We start from the raw sequence: 16,696 nt of genomic DNA on the forward strand, positions 1-16,696 counted from the left end.
TTGCTCTGATTTTCAGACTCCTAACCAAGCCCCAAAGTTTTATTTGAATACCGTCAGCTACCTTCTCCAGCTTGCTCCTGTTTGTGTAAAGGGTCTTTTCATATGCAAAAGAAGGGGGAGGGGGGAGTGTCTTATTTGCCACTTGCAGTGGGCTTTCCAGCTACCTTTTCAACAGAGCCAAACTGACAGCTTCTAAGTAAGTTTTTAAACAGTTTTATACTGGATTTTTATATCAGTATCTGTGCATCTTATTCTTTATAGTAGTGTCTATTACATGCAGTTATATGAAAATGAGTGTATACTGTTCCTTTAATAGCTGAAAAAGAGGATAATAGGGCACGATTTATAGCTCAATGGGAGCCTTATATCATGTTTCATAAAAATGAGGCAAATCATTAGACCTATTATATTTAACAGGGAGTCGACTAAAACCACTACTCTTGAGGTACTGTTCTCTTATCTTGTCATATATGTAAATATTGGATGATTTTGAAGCCATAAAGAATCAAATTAAAGCCAGTTATTGATGCAAATTTGAATGTACCCACAATTATAATGCTTTGCTGATATATAATGTTATCATTCATATAACTTAATGTGACCGATAATAATTTGACATATCTTGTTTGTATTGTTTTCTACATATCTAAAACATGACAATAAAAATACTTTCAATATAAAGATGCAGGGATTATGGGCTCAGGAAGAGTCTGCTCTCCCCATAAACATTTTGGATTTGAGAGCGATTTACAATGTTTTGATAGCTTGGCCTCAGTTGTCCTTAGCCCGGTTTATCAGGTTCCAATCGGACAACATCACCGCAGTGGCTTATATCAACCACCAGAGAGGAACTCGGAGTTCCTTAGCCATGAAGGAGGTGGCTCTGATTATTCAGTGGGCGGAAGCTCACAATTGTTGTCTATCTGCCATCCACATTCCAGGGGTGGACAACTTAGAAGTGGATTTCCTGAGCAGACAGACATTTCATCCCGGGGAGAGTTTCGGAACTCTCGGCTTTGCAGTATGATTCCCTTACCTTATCTTTCATGCGGATAAGGTGGTTCTTCATACTAAATTGGGGTTTCTCCCTAAGGTAGTTTCGGTTAGAAATATTAGGAAATTGTTGTTCCTTCTTTCTGTCCTAATCCTTCTTCTCATAAGGAACGTCTGTTGCACAACTTGGATGTTGTGTGTGCTCTTAAATTCTACCTACAGGCGACTAAGGATTTTCGCCAGTCTTCTGCCCTGTTTGTTTGTTTCTCAGGAAAACGTAAGGGTCAGAAAGCTACTGCTACTCCTCTTTCCTTTTGGTTAAGAAGTATGATTTATTTTGCTTACGAGACTGCTGGACAGCAAGCAGCCTCCTGAGAGAATTACTGCTCATTCCACTAGGGCTGTCTCATCTTCGTGGGCTTTCAAAAATGAAGCTTCTGTGGAACAGATTTACAAGGCTGCAACTTGGTCCTCTCTCCATACTTTTTCCAAATTGGATACTTTTGCCTCGGCTGTGGCCTCTTTTGGGAGAAAGGTTCTTCAAGTGGTGGTGCCTGTCTTGTTCTCCCTCCCTATTCATTCTGTGTCCTCTAGCTTGGGTATTGGTTCCCACTAGTAATTGAATGACGTTGTGGACTCTCCATATCTTAGGAAAGAAAACTAAATTTATGCTTACCTGATAAATGTCTTTCTTTCCGGATATGGAGAGTCCACGACCCCACCCTTAATTAATACAGTTATTAAGACAGTTATTTTTTTACTAAACCTCAGGCACCTCTACACCTTTTGTGTTATACCTTTTTCCATTTCCCTTTGGTCGAATGACTGGGCATTATGGGTAGGGGAGTGACACTTAACAGCTTTGCTGTGGTGCTCTTTGCCTCCTCCTGCTGGCCAGGAGTGATATTCCCACTAGTAATTGAATGACGTTGTGGACTCTCCATCCGGAAAGAAAGAAATTTATCAGGTAAGCATAAATTTAGGGGTTTTTTTTTGCCTGACATGTTGGTGTTATATCTTTCACTTGGATGTTATAAGTTCCACTGAGTAATTACAACTGGATAAACAAAAACTTTGTCTGTCTTTATTTCAGGCTGCAAAGAAACAAAATGTGATTATTTTTTAAGGGGGGTGATTCTTTTTTAATGCTGTGTATTTACTTTAAATATTTCACATTCCAATGTTCAAGCATACAAAGAGAAAAAAACTCAGTAGCGCAAAAAACAATATGTAGTTGATAACCACTTTTGTCCAGCTAAAGATATAGTGGATTACAAACGTTAAACCAGCCTTTAGATCAAAGAGGTATGACGGTTTTGGATAGCCAAAGAAGCAAATACCGGAGTAAGTCCCCCCACTGCTGCCCAAGCCTGCTTTATTATTACCGGAATTAATGGGATCTGCGATGCACGGATACCTTATACCTCCTCCGAGTGCTCGTCTCTCCACCAGCTCAGCTGCTTGGCGTCCTCATGGGTATGGGAATGTACAGCGTCTCTCCTGCTCGCCTTTCACCGGGCGCCGAATCCTATTGGCTGGTAGTAATGTCAGTCAACTTGAGCCAATCCATGGTGTGAATAGAACTGAAAGTCCACCAATAGCTGTTAGTAGAAAACACACACCTCCCCACAGCACGATCATCCAGGAATCACTGGCCAAAATAGCATAAATAGAAAAATGGTAATCCTGGAGTGAATCAATAAAACGTCTTTTTTACAAAAAAAGTTAAAAACGAAAGGCATACACAAGAAAAAAAGAAAAAAGCACAGCAGGTGTGGCACTGTCTGGCTTACGCGTTTCGGCTTTAATCCGTAGTCATAGCCTGTAGTGCTATGTGACACACCTATTAAATACACATACCTAAAATCTAATTGGTTAAAAGAAATTGAAACACACCTGTTGCTTACCTAATCTATGCAATGTGTAACTATATTCTACAAACCTCCAAAGCAAATTAAACACTACCGAGAGCATGCTATTATATAGAATACAGCGTGACAGGGGAATGCAAAAGGGAAACACCAGGAGATAAATGCCATAGTTAAAGCAAAGATAATAATTCTTACACAGAGAATACAGAAAATACACATGATGTCCTGGAATTAAATAACATTGGTGCTACATTGAGGATCATAAGTACTCAAACTAACCCGTAAACATTATTATGGGGATAAAATAAGATTATAAGAAAGAGACTGTTAAACATTCTCCAATAAAGTGCTTATTAGGGTGGTATTTGGTACACTAAATTAGAATGCCTATAAATAACAAATGTTAAGCATGGAGTATGAAAGTCACATACGTAAAATACATATGAGAAATGCTAAACTCAATCTAGTATACAGAGACCTAACGAGTGGGGTTTACCACAAATTCATGATGTCATACTTGGAGTTGAGGCCATTGGGAATACGAGTGCCCATAGTAAAAATCCAATATGCCTCCCTCAGCTCCAGTATGCGATCAATTGAACCACCTCTTTTCGGTTTGTGAACCCTCTCGATAGCACTCCAAGAAAAGGAAGAGAGATTACCTCCATGATATACCCCAAAATGCTGTACTACAGGGGTACTTGATTTAGCTGTAGTAAAAGAGGAAAGATGTTCCCTAATTCTAGTATTTACATCTCTAGAAGTGAGACCTATGTATTGAATTCTGCATGATGAGCAGTTTAGTACGTAAATGACATTGGTACAGGTGCAATTTAGAAGTGTTTTGATGTTAAAAGTTTTTCCTGTGACATAACTTGTGAAAGTATTCCCTGTATGTGCAAGATCACAGAGTTTGCACTTCTTGTGGCCACATTTGTGCATACCCTGATGTCTAATCCAAGCACAGGCATCCTTGATGTTAGTAGGCAGCACAGTAGGAGACAGCAGAGATCCCAGAGTTGGACCTTTCTTGTAAGCACACCTAACCCCACTTTTAACTGTTTCAATTAATTTGTCATCAGCCTGTAGGATTTTAAAATGTTAATGGAGCAGATGTCATTGTATTGCCCACTGTGTGTGGTAACAAAGGTGACTCCATTGAAAGACTTAGAGTCAGTATTCTGTCTGTCAGCCAGGAGACTAGCTCTAGTTTTAGAATTCACTGAGTGTTTGGCCCTACAGATGGCTTTTTTAGGGTATTTTCTTTGCTGTAACCTGGATTCAAGGTCCCTAGCTAATATCCTAAAGTCACTGTCGTCTGAACAGTTCCTTTTGAGCCTGATCATCTCCCCCTTGGCAATCGCTTCAGGGACATGTTTTGGATGACAGCTTGTACCAAAAAGAACTGAATTCCCTAAGATAGGTTTCCTGTAGGAAACTGTTTTAACTTTGCCATTGGGGAGCCCTATAAGGGTAAGATCTAAAAAATTGACAGTCTTGTCATTATATTCAAATGTAAATCTGAGATTCATATCATTTAGATTAAGATATGTGCAAAATTCTTCTGCTTGATTTTGAGTTCCTGTCCATATGAAGATCAAATCGTCTATATATCTCTTGTATGTAGATACATAGGCACGAAAAGGGTTACTATCTCCAAAGATGTGGAAAAACTCCCAGAATCCTAGGAAAAGATTAGCATACGAGGGGGCAAATTTCGCCCCCATCGCTGTTCCACATCTTTGGCGATAGTACACCCCCTCAAACACAAAATAGTTGTGTGTAAGTAGGAACCCCACTACTTTCACGATGAAACAATTAAAATCTTCAGTGTAATCAGCGAAGTTCTCTAGGAAAAAGCATATTGCATTTAAACCTTTGTCGTGTGGTATGCAAGAGTAGAGTGAGACAGCATCCACAGTCAACCATCTAGACTGTGTTGTCCACACAACATCTTCCATTAACTGTAACACATGTTTTGTATCCCGCAAGTATGAGGGCAGAGAAGTTACAATCGGCTGTAGGATGCTGTCCACCCACTCAGATAAATTGCACAACAGGGAATCAACCCCACTCACAATAGGGTGACCCTTTACTTCAGAGAGGGACTTGTGGACCTTGGGAAAATGATGAAAAGCGAGGATTTTTGGAAAGTCAGGAACTAAATATGCAAAAGTTGTCGAATCAATAAAACCTGATTCCACTCCCTCATCCAAAAGATCCACAAGATCCCTCCTGAAGACAGAAGTGGGATCACATTTAAGGATGGAGTATTCATCCTTATTGTTAAGTTGTCTTAATGCCTCTGCAACATAAGCTTCACGGTCAAGTACAACAGTCATGCCGCCTTTGTCGGCTTTTCTTATGGTAATACTGGAGTTATCTTTTAGCTCCTTAACTGCTGTTCTTTCCCTGAAACTTAGGTTGTTCTTAGGGCGTTTATTGGACTGTTTTAAGGCGATAAGATCATGCTCCACCCTGTTGTAGAAGGTTTCTACAATATTACCCCTTATCTGTATGGGGTAAAAGGTAGATTTACCCTTCATAGAAGGGCCTCTACTTTGTGTACCTTGTAAATTATGGAGGGACTCTGACTGTAGTTTTTGCTAACCCTGAATCTCTTTCTTTTTCACAAACCTGTGATGTGGTCTCTCTTCAACAACTACAGTCAGAGTCCCTCCATAATTTACAAGGTACACAAAGTAGAGGCCCTTCTATGAATGGTAAATCTACCTTTTACCCCATACAGGTAAGGGGTAATATTGTAGAAACCTTCTACAACAGGGTGGAGCATGATCTTATCGCCTTAAAACAGTCCAATAAACGCCCTAAGAACAACCTAAGTTTCAGGGAAAGAACAGCAGTTAAGGAGCTAAAAGATAACTCCAGTATTACCATACTTTGTGTACCTTGTAAATTATGGAGGGACTCTGACTGTAGTTGTTGAAGAGAGACCACATCACAGGTTTGTGAAAAAGAAAGAGATTCAGGGTTCAGCTAACCCTGAATCTCTTTCCTTTTCACAAACATGTGATGTGGTCTCTCTTCAACAACTACAGTCAGAGTCCCTCCATAATTTACAAGGTACACAAAGTAGAGGCCCTTCTATGAAGGGTAAATCTACCTTTTACCCCATACAGGTAAGGGGTAATATTGTAGAAACCTTCTACAACAGGGTGGAGCATGATCTTATCGCCTTAAAACAGTCCAATAAACGCCCTAAGAACAACCTAAGATTCAGGGAAAGAACAGCAGTTAAGGAGCTAAAAGATAACTCCAGTATTACCATAAGAAAAGCCGACAAAGGCGGCATGACTGTTGTACTTGACCGTGAAGCTTATGTTGCAGAGGCATTAAGACAACTTAACAATAAGGATGAATACTCCATCCTTAAATGTGATCCCACTTCTGTCTTCAGGAGGGATCTTGTGGATCTTTTGGATGAGGGAGTGGAATCAGGTTTTATTGATTCGACAACTTTTGCATATTTAGTTCCTGACTTTCCAAAAATCCCCGCTTTTCATCATTTTCCGAAGATCCACAAGTCCCTCTCTGAAGTAAAGGGTCGCCCTATTGTGAGTGGGGTTGATTCCCTGTTGTGCAATTTATCTGAGTGGGTGGACAGCATCCTACAGCTGATTGTAACTTCTCTGCCCTCATACTTGCGGGATACAAAACATGTGTTACAGTTAATGGAAGATGTTGTGTGGACATCACAGTCTAGATGGTTGACTGTGGATGCTGTCTCACTCTACTCTTGCATACCACACGACAAAGGTTTAAATGCAATAAGCTTTTTCCTAGAGAACTTCGCTGATTACACTGAAGATTTTAATTGTTTCATCGTGAAAGTAGTGGGGTTCCTCCTTACACACAACTATTTTGTGTTTGAGGGGGTGTACTATCTCCAAAGATGTGGAACAGCGATGGGGGCGAAATTTGCCCCCTCGTATGCTAATCTTTTCCTAGGATTCTGGGAGTTTTTCCACATCTTTGGAGATAGTAACCCTTTTCGTGCCTATGTATCTACATACAAGAGATATATAGACGATTTGATCTTCATATGGACATGAACTCAAAATCAAGCAGAAGAATTTTGCACATATCTTAATCTAAATGATATGAATCTCAGATTTACATTTGAATATAATGACAAGACTGTCAATTTTTTAGATCTTACCCTTATAGGGCTCCCCAATGGCAAAGTTAAAACAGTTTCCTACAGGAAACCTATCTCAGGGAATTCAGTTCTTTTTGGTACAAGCTGTCATCCAAAACATGTCCCTGAAGCGATTGCCAAGGGGGAGATGATCAGGCTCAAAAGGAACTGTTCAGACGACAGTGACTTTAGGATATTAGCTAGGGACCTTGAATCCAGGTTACAGCAAAGAAAATACCCTAAAAAAGCCATCTGTAGGGCCAAACACTCAGTGAATTCTAAAACTAGAGCTAGTCTCCTGGCTGACAGACAGAATACTGACTCTAAGTCTTTCAATGGAGTCACCTTTGTTACCACACACAGTGGGCAATACAATGACATCTGCTCCATTATACGTAAACATTTTAAAATCCTACAGACTGATGACAAATTAATTGAAACAGTTAAAAGTGGGGTTAGGTGTGCTTACAAGAAAGGTCCAACTCTGGGATCTCTGCTGTCTCCTACTGTGCTGCCTACTAACATCAAGGATGCCTGTGCTTGGATTAGACATCAGGGTATGCACAAATGTGGCCACAAGAAGTGCAAACCCTGTGATCTTGCACGTACAGGGAATACTTTCACGAGTTATGTCACAGGAAAAACTTTTAACATCAAAACACTTCTAAATTGCACCTGTACCAATGTCATTTACGTACTAAACTGCTCATCATGCAGAATTCAATACATAGGTCTCACTTCTAGAGATGTAAATACTAGAATTAGGGAACATCTTTCCTCTTTTACTACAGCTAAATCAAGTACCCCTGTAGTACAGCATTTTGGGGTATATCATGGAGGTAATCTCTCTTCCTTTTCTTGGAGTGCTATCGAGAGGGTTCACAGACCGAAAAGAGGTGGTTCAATTGATCGCATACTGGAGCTGAGGGAGGCATATTGGATTTTTACTATGGGCACTCGTATTCCCAATGGCCTCAACTCCAAGTATGACATCATGAATTTGTGGTAAACCCCACTCGTTAGGTCTCTGTATACTAGATTGAGTTTAGCATTTCTCATATGTATTTTACGTATGTGACTTTCATACTCCATGCTTATTATTTGTTATTTATAGGCATTCTAATTTAGTGTACCTAAATACCACCCTAATAAGCACTTTATTGGAGAATGTTTAACAGTCTCTTTCTTATAATCTCATTTTATCCCCATAATAATGTTTACGGGTTAGTTTGAGTACTTATGATCCTCAATGTAGCTTAGCACCAATGTTATTTAATTCCAGGACATCATGTGTATTTTCTGTATTCTCTGTGTAAGAAATATTATCTTTGCTTTAACTATGGCATTTATCTCCTGGTGTTTCCCTTTTGCATTCCCCTGTCACGCTGTATTCTATATAATAGCATGCTCTCGGTAGTGTTTAATTTGCTTTGGATGTTTGTAGAATATAGTTACACATTGCATAGATTAGGTAAGCAACAGGTGTGTTTCAATTTCTTTTAACCAATTAGATTTTAGGTATGTGTATTTAATAGGTGTGTCACATAGCACTACAGGCTATGACTACGGCTTAAAGCCGAAACGCGTAAGCCAGACAGTGCCACACCTGCTGTGCTTTTTTCTTGTGTATGCCTTTCGTTTTTAACTTTTTTTGTAATAAAGACGTTTTATTGATTCACTCCAGGATTACCATTTTTCTATTTATGACATTCCAATGTTCTGTACATAGCAGAATATGTTCTATGTATTTTTAAATCTCTCTCTCTCTCTATATCTATATATACAGTATATATATATATATATATATATATATATATATCCAGAGATATTAAAACATTTATGTAGAAACAGAGACTTCCTATAGACTTATTTGTTAGGATAAAAGTCAATATTTGTAGGTAATGTGTCTCTCGGTGAAGTAATTCCTTTGTGCTGCTGTCTTGTGAAAAAATGGTTCCTTCAGTGCCGCTCTTGAAGGATGTCTTTTAGGAGAAGTTAATGGAACAAAAACAGATAAAAGAAGAAAAGAAAAAGACAAAAAATTCTTATAGAGTAATATGTACAACACTTCTGGTATTGCTGTTAGGCAGTAAATTGGAAACTGCTTAAATCTCAATGTTATGAGGTATATTTCTCGCTCAGGTAGGATGTAATCCCCACTGTTTTAAAGTTGAAACACTTGCAGAAACTTCCAGCAACTAACCAGGTGAGGAGAGTCGTGCTTGTATGGAACTTAACAATTAACATTATTAATATAATAGAGCTATATCCAATAGCAAAAAACAAAAAATATAGCCAAATGATGAATAGGGACTGTATAAAACCAATTTATTCCCAATACAATGAAAAGCAAAATAATAAGTAAATTCCTTATAAAATTGCTGATAATGATTTAAATAGTTTGAATTGCTTTTTTGTCCTTGCTGAAAATCACAAGGATGTATGACCAAGTACGATTCTTGCTGTAATGCCAAATAAAAAGTAATAGTGGTTTTCTAGTCCAGTAGGTAGTGAGTAATCCGAAAGAAACTTTACAGGTTTTTCAAGTCCCCCTGGCTAAAGTCCTGTGGAGGAAAAGTTTCCTTTCTGCAAGCTCCAGCGTGTGTTGGCGTTCAAAAGAACCACCATACTGGAAGTGATGTCACCACTGCTTATCGCTCTGCAATTACGCGCTTTGTGAACTCTTTCACGTCGTCAGAGGGAAATCCCTTGCCTTCCTCCTCCAGGGAGCTCAGATTACGAGTGGTGTGCTAACAGTTACACGCAAGCAAAAAGGGGGTTATCACAGCTGTAAGGACAAACATACCAAGCAGAATACAACAAAGATCAGATGAAAGTAAAAAGAGTAGCTCTGGATTACAGAACACTTACTCTGGTGAGCTGAAGACATTTTGAGGTCCCTGGAGGAGGATGGCAAGGGGTTGGCCTCTGACAAAGTGAAATAGTTCACGAAACGCACAAGGGAGGAGCGATATGCAACAGTGACTTCACTTCTGGTATAGATGGTTCTTTTGAACGCCAACACACGGTGAAAAAGACCTGTAGATCGCAATGTGAGTGGGTAACAAATATAGGGCATGTAGGAAAATATTTGCAGAGAAGGGCAAAGGTATAAAAGGGTACATTGTTATTATTAGTATGTTAATGTAAATAGCTTTTACATTTTTTTTAGTCTAAAGGGAGTCAGAGGAGTGATTGGCAGAGAGGTGCAGCAGACGAGAAGGGATTTGTAAAAAAGATAATTTATGATAGGTTCTAGAGGGGAGAGGAGGTATTGTAAGACCCCAGAGAATACAGTAATCCAGAAAGCATATGAGGAGAGAGTGTATTGGACAGTATCTTGGTTGCACCTTGTGAGGAAGTGCTAAATTTAAGAGATAGTTTTAAAATGGAAACAAGAGGACTTGGCCAACGACTAGATATCAGAAACAAATTAAAGTTCTGCATCAAATGTGACCCCCAATGTAGCAAACATGAGGGGTCAGTGTGATGACAGTGTTGTCAACAGTTATTGATATTTGAGGATTTGGAATATTTTGTGAATGAGGAGCTCAGTTTTGTAGAGGTTAAACCATATAATTAAAATGTATCCAGAATAATATATTTAATAGACAGCTAGTGACACTGATAAGGTGGGTCTTGTGCAAGATACTTTATTAAGGAACCAAGAAAACATGTAGATTGGAAAGAGAACAAGACCAAGAACCAAGGTTTGTGGCACTCTGACATCTTGTGATAAATAGGCAGAGGATGTGCCAGAGAAGGATGAACTGAATGTATAAGAGAGAACCACAAAATAGGGCTGTCTTGCAAATGCCATTGGATTGGAGGCCTGGAGCAGGTAAGAGTGATCAACAATATAAAATGCTGCAGACAGGTGGCGAGAGAGTAACAGAGAGAAATGGCCAAGTGATGCTTGGTATTAGGAAATGATGGTCAGAAAGAAGAAAACGGTGAATTACTAAAGTGAGAAACTGAACTACTGTGGCTAAATATCCATTCAAAGCAACATCCATCTTGGTGAGTTGAAGAAAGATCAACCCATTATGAGAAGGTAAGCTGGACATTACCTTTGATGCTTCAGAGATTGTCTCACCAGCAATAAGTTTAGGGGTTTTAAATTACATATAAATAAATATATTTTAATAGTATATTGGTATTCCAAAGGAAAAATGTGTGATCTACTACATGTTCTATTGCACAAAATGAAGCAACATTCACTGAATTATTTATGGTGATGGTCAAGAGAAATTTGCATATATTGGCTAACCTTAGTAACAAAAATGCTGAGTTGTTCCTCAATAAAAGGGACAGTAAATGTTGTGCAAGATGTTACATAACTCTGCACTATGTTCACAATTGTGTAACATAAGGATTGTTTTTAGAATGAAAAATTCTAAATAACTGAATTGAAGACTAAAACAATACTTCCCTTGTAAGCAAAGACAACCTCTTTGGTGCAGCACTTTTTTTAACTAGCGCATCACAGGATCACTATCTAATCAAAGTGTCCAATCCTGACAACAGCTTTACCTAGCGTGAAGCACATTTGATAATAGAAGTTAACTAGAAACCTTTTTTTTTTAAATCGTATGCTCTATCTGAATCACAAAAAGAACATTTTTGGGTTTCATATCCCTTTAAATTAGAATAGTAAGGTCTAAGTCCTTGCTAAACAATAGAGAGCAAGTTAAAATATACATTTTGTTTTCTTTTAAGACTTTAACTTCTTGGGGAATACATTATTTACCAGTAGCCTTTTGTTCTGCCCTATTCTGATTTCCTTTAATTTTGTAGTCAACAGTGATACAATTGTAGCCTTTTGCATCCATATTAGAGAAACACAGTGTAACATTACAGAGTATTACTTTTTGTATCTGCTGACTAGGTCATTTTAGTGTTGTTTAAATTCAAAGTTGAGGTTTATGCTGTTAACATATGATATTTTTGTTTCTACTGTGCTACTTTGTATTTCTGTTTTGCTTTTTCTTTGGGCTCAGTTCAAGATTCTGATTCTAAGCTTTGCTTATGTTCAGTTGTTCTTTAGTAGGTTCCCTGTATACTGGGTAAAACTGCTCTAAGCCATCAGAGCCTGGGTAAGTAGACAGTACTCTTTGATTCTTATTTTTTTACATGTATATTTATTTGTTGGGAAAAAATATATAATATTATATTTATAGTGTCATTTCTTTCTTTCATTACACTTTCAGTGAAGGTCAAAGGGGATTTAAACACTAAAGATGCTGGTTCTCTCTGTTTATTGTGAACTGACATTTCTGCTTTTCTTTTCTTCTTTTGAGGGGTTAATCTACACCATTTTCATTTTGCATCTTAGAAATATATATATATATATATATATATATATATATATATATATATATATATATATATATATATATATATATATATATAAATCCCTGCTACAGTGAGACTATAACTAAATAACTGCCTTTTACAATATATATATACCATTATATTTATTTTGATACATTCTCACTGCTTTTAGCACTGTTTTATAGAATGTCAGGCATAACTTGTAAGAGACCTTCCTGATCATATTTATACATCAGTTGAGAATCTTTCTCAGATTACCATATTCCAATTTAGTCATATATTAAGATGGCTTCAAGAAGAAATTCTAAAGCCGATAAAGCCGATAAACAAAACAAAAAACAGTCTCTCTTCTAGCTTCAGTCAGTAACTTTTTTCTACCACAAGAGGCTCCCATAATCACACCATCCAATGCTCCTACAGAAAATGTCAGTTTACATTCACAACAGGCGAATGAAATTGTTTCTATATCATCAGACTATGCCACACAATTAAAAATAGATATTGCTAACCTTCCCACTAAAGCAGACTTTCTTTCTGTCAGAGAACGTATCCATTCAGAATCAGCTGCAATGAAAAATTATAGGTTGCAGAGTCCTAGATTTAGAAGAAATGCAGGAAACTGCAAATGAGATACTAGATAATGTCTCACGCACTACAGCTCTACATGACAACCAAATTGAGGAACTTCAATTGAAAGTGGAAGACCTTGACAATAGGGGGAAGGAGGAACAATCTACACATTAGAGGTATACCTGAGGATATACAACCCAAAGAATTAGAAACATATGTACAAGGACTGTTCAGACAATTGCAAGAAATTATGTCTGCTACTCCTCTTGTTATAGAAAGGATTCCCAGAGCATTAAGACCACCTCCTATAACTAATGCACCTCCAAGTGATTTCATTCTTAGATTTTTTAATTTTCAGGACAAAGAAACTACATGGCAGAAAGACAGAAAAAGGCAATATATTTCATATTCTGATCATTAATTACAGGTTTACTTGTATTTAAGCCCGGACACTATCAGGAGGAGGAAAGTAGTCAAACATATTACTAAACAATTAAAAAAAAAAATATCAAGTACAGATGGGGATATCCGTTCATCCTCAATGTTACATGGGATGGATCAACATATATCTATAGAGGTCCCCAGGATTTAGAGAACTTTTCCAAAAATGTAGGACTTTCATGTTCTCCTCATGACTCTGAATAAACCTCTTTATTCACAAATTCACAGCGTACAAAGTCCATAAGACCGGAAAATTTTGATCAAAGACCAAGATGCTCCAAAGTCATTATGAAAAATAATAAAAGGAAACAGCCATTAGCTTCTCCATCTCAGAATGATACCCCATTCGAGACTCAAGATCCTGTATTATATGGGGACTGTTAATCTCTTTATTTAAAATTTTACAGCCAGTTAATTATTTTTCAGTAGTTGTTTTTCTATTAATGTTCATTTACATAATTTGTTTATATATTCTTGTTGACAGTGTTTTGTTCTATTATTACACTATTGTGTTAATCTTAATAAGCACTATTACAGAACTCTCCGGTTCTTCAGTGATTATCTCAATGATACTTTATTGTGGTGTTTCCATACTGCAATTCACCCTTTTAAATTGGAAATGATCGCTTGCGATTCCTTCCTTTTTTGTTCCTGTTTATATGTGTTATGTTGTAATATGTTCAATATTTACTCATTCTCTATTCAAATAGATGATACTCATATAATATAAGCAAACTTTTTTTTTCCATAAATTTGATTAGCCACCACACCCATAACAATATTCGACATCTTTCGATCATTTTATATTCTTATGGGATAAATACTTTAACAACCCTATACTTCACATATGGCGTCACATGTTCAGTTACATCTTACTTTGTTATCTATCAGTGTTAAAGGGCTGAATAGTCCTTTCAAATGTTCTACTGTTTTAAAAGACCTAAAAACAAAACTGGGCGATATAATTGTCATTCAAGAGGAGACCCATTTTATTAATGGTAAAGAACTGAAAACATTTTAATATAAATTTGGCTCCTGCTTCTACGCATCCAAATCTAAAAAAAACTATTGGTGTTTGAATAATAATTACGAAAAATATCCCCTTTTCTCGTCTTACTATTATTAAGCATAAAGAAGGTAGATGTCTTATTATTATTGGATTACTTTACAATACATTTATTACGTTTGCCAATGAACATGCTCCAAATATTAAATAAGATATATTTTTCATAACTTTTTAATACCTTATTAGAAAACCAAAAAGGTATATTAATAATAGCGGAAGACTTCAATATCACGATGGATCCTATATTAGATAATTCCAATAATAAATCATCTGTACCCTGCAACGTAATTCAAAGAGTAAAATCAGGGCTTCAAGACTCTTTAGTGTATGGAGAATATTAAATCAAGATACAAGGGATTATACTTTTTACACCTATCCACACAATAGATATTCTAGGATTGACTATTTTATGCTTTAAGTGAACAGTCTCTCCCTAGCAATTAATTCTGAAATTTTCCCTAGAACATGGTCAGATCATTCAATAAGAGGAAGGAATGAATATGACTGGAACGTCACTAAGGCTGGGGGCTCCTATGCTGGACATAAAAGGGTTAATTTTAGGATTAGGAGTAGAGAGGGGGGAAGCTGAAAAAGGAGAATAGGAGGTTAGGGGGAGGAAAGATAAGGAACAAAGGTATGGGCTGTTAGGGGAAAAGGGGGCGGCACTTAACAACAGGTAGTATAAATCAGAGTAGCAGGAAGTGAAGCACACTAATAAATTTTTCTTGTTTCAGAGCAGAGCATTTTTTTCTTTGTTGCAGAAAGGGCTCCAAGGAATATGCGGAAGCTGTGATTTAAAGGGGTAATTTTAGATATATAAATTAATATTAACTATATTAGTGTATCCTATATAATAATTATACTAGCATTAGTAAATTTATCACTGTAGAAAATGGGATTTTAGGATTTTATACTCATAAGTTAATTTTTAGTTACTGGTAAATATTTTAGAAATTGTATTGCAGCTGATCAGACTTATTAAGGCTGTACAGGTTGATATATTTAATTGTTAATAAGGTATAAATTGCTCTGGTTGATTATTTAAGTCATATAAGACTATTTTGGTTAGATAGCTATATTATACCTATCAGGTTAGGTTTGGTATTTGCTAGCAAAACGTTGTTAAATAAGCATTATGGCTAATTATAAATTGTTCTATCTAGTAACATTAAATTGTGATATCTGATAGTTAATTCAATTTGATTTAAAGTTAATTCCTAATAATATTGACCATATCCAGGATACAGGTGATTTAATTTAATATAAATTAAGCTAAATATTTCTATACCTTGCTTTATATTATAATTTTAATATGGTAATAATCTATTTATATATATCTGGTCATAATCAATATTCTATTTACTGCATAAATATAATCACTGTGTTTATAAAAAATAACCTGTTCAGAAATTAGGAAATATTTAATTTGGGATTAAATATTAATATTTGATAATAATCTTATTGTCATTAATTGCTAAATATCTCAATAGTGTTATTTTGGAGAGCGCTACTAAGATTATATAACATTTTTCTGGGGTGCACTGCTAAGATTCTACTATATGAATTGCAGGTATTGACAATGAAAATTGTATTGTTATTAATATTTATAATCCATAAATAATCTCATTAGGAGGGCACTCCTTAACTGTACTAATATTTATTGAATACACAGCTGAGATATTCTAACAAACAAAATATTTAATGGAGGGGAGAGAACGCCAAACGTTTGTGTCAGTCTTTATTATTATTAAATAAAGAAAATAAGTCGGGAGAAGGGAACATTATAAATTAATGTGAGTACAGGGAATGGAAAACTAAAGTTTAAATTCCTTAGTACAGTGTACTGATAGAATACCAAGAGAACAGCTTAAAGGGACACTCAGGTCAAATTAAACTTTAATGATTCAGATAGAACATGCAATTATAAACAACTTTCCAATTTACATCCATTAAAAAAAATGTGCAAAGTCTTTTTATATTTACACTTTTTGAGTCACCAGCTCCTACTGAGCATGTGTAAAAATTCACAGAATATACGTATATCCATTTGTGATTGGCTGATGGCTGTCACATGATACAGGGGGAGTGGAAATGTACATAACTTTAAAATTTGTTAGAAAAAAATCTAATGCTTATTTGAAGTTCAGACTAAGTGCTAGTGCATTGTCTTTTTATCATGCATTTGTTGATTTAGCAAATCTGCTGTATTGACGGTCCTTTAAGGAATTTACTTTGTTAGCAAAGGGAAGTAAGGAGTGGTTT

The 16,696-nt window shown here is 36.4% G+C and overlaps 1 long non-coding RNA gene across 2 annotated transcripts in view; it reads left to right on the forward strand.

The window, feature by feature from the left end:
* The first annotated feature begins 15,176 nt into the window (after window positions 1–15,176).
* LOC128652105 (uncharacterized) overlaps window positions 15,177–16,696 on the forward strand; it is a 48,978-nt gene continuing 47,458 nt past the window's right edge. For both annotated transcript variants that reach the window (XR_008401268.1, XR_008401269.1), the window contains exon 1: window positions 15,177–15,236. This is a non-coding gene — a long non-coding RNA (uncharacterized LOC128652105). The remainder of the gene's footprint in view (window positions 15,237–16,696) is intronic.

The sequence above is a fragment of the Bombina bombina genome, chromosome 3 (assembly GCF_027579735.1).
Source record: "Bombina bombina isolate aBomBom1 chromosome 3, aBomBom1.pri, whole genome shotgun sequence".
NCBI lineage: Eukaryota > Metazoa > Chordata > Amphibia > Anura > Bombinatoridae > Bombina > Bombina bombina.